The sequence below is a fragment of the Mastigoproctus giganteus genome, chromosome 10 (genome assembly GCF_048544385.1).
Source record: "Mastigoproctus giganteus isolate SK-2022 chromosome 10, ASM4854438v1, whole genome shotgun sequence".
Taxonomy (NCBI): domain Eukaryota; kingdom Metazoa; phylum Arthropoda; class Arachnida; order Uropygi; family Thelyphonidae; genus Mastigoproctus; species Mastigoproctus giganteus.
Window position 1 is genome coordinate 150878186 of NC_143584.1, and position 618 is coordinate 150878803.

A 618-nucleotide genomic window follows, 5' to 3' on the forward strand; every position below is an offset into this window, starting at 1 on the left:
TACAGTTCATTTTCTCGTTATTTAGAAGTGAAATTTCTGTCATTATTTTATTGATATTTGGAAATATCAGAAATTTGAATTAAACTTATCACTTCAATTAACTATTACCCTGTTCTGGGACATCATTATGCGGTGTATAAGGGTATGTCGGTATAAACGCTTCATAAAATGTCCTGTGAATATTAAAACATTAATTAACCGCTACTGCAAAACCAAGAGATTCACAAATAATATCAGAGCCCATTTAAGGGGTAGGAAGGCTGAAGCCCTGAGACCCAACTGCATAGGAAGTCCCAGAATTTACTTATTATTATGTTAATTTATGTTAAAAAATAAGAAAAATAAATATAATGGAAAATTTTTAAAAAATGAAAATAGTTAAATAGCGAATGAAGGATACACAGTAAAATTCCATCTCGTATATATTTTATTAATGATAGGAGCAGTATAATGTTTATCTGAGTGCATGAAAATCCTCACTTGTAGTAGCGCAGTGGTCATAATCATCGTTCTCTCAAACTTTGTAGAAAAAAACCTGATTCAAATCCTATCAAGGACGTGAAAAACTTGAACTGGTTTATTTTAATTAATTTATTTCTTCATTATTATTAATTTTTA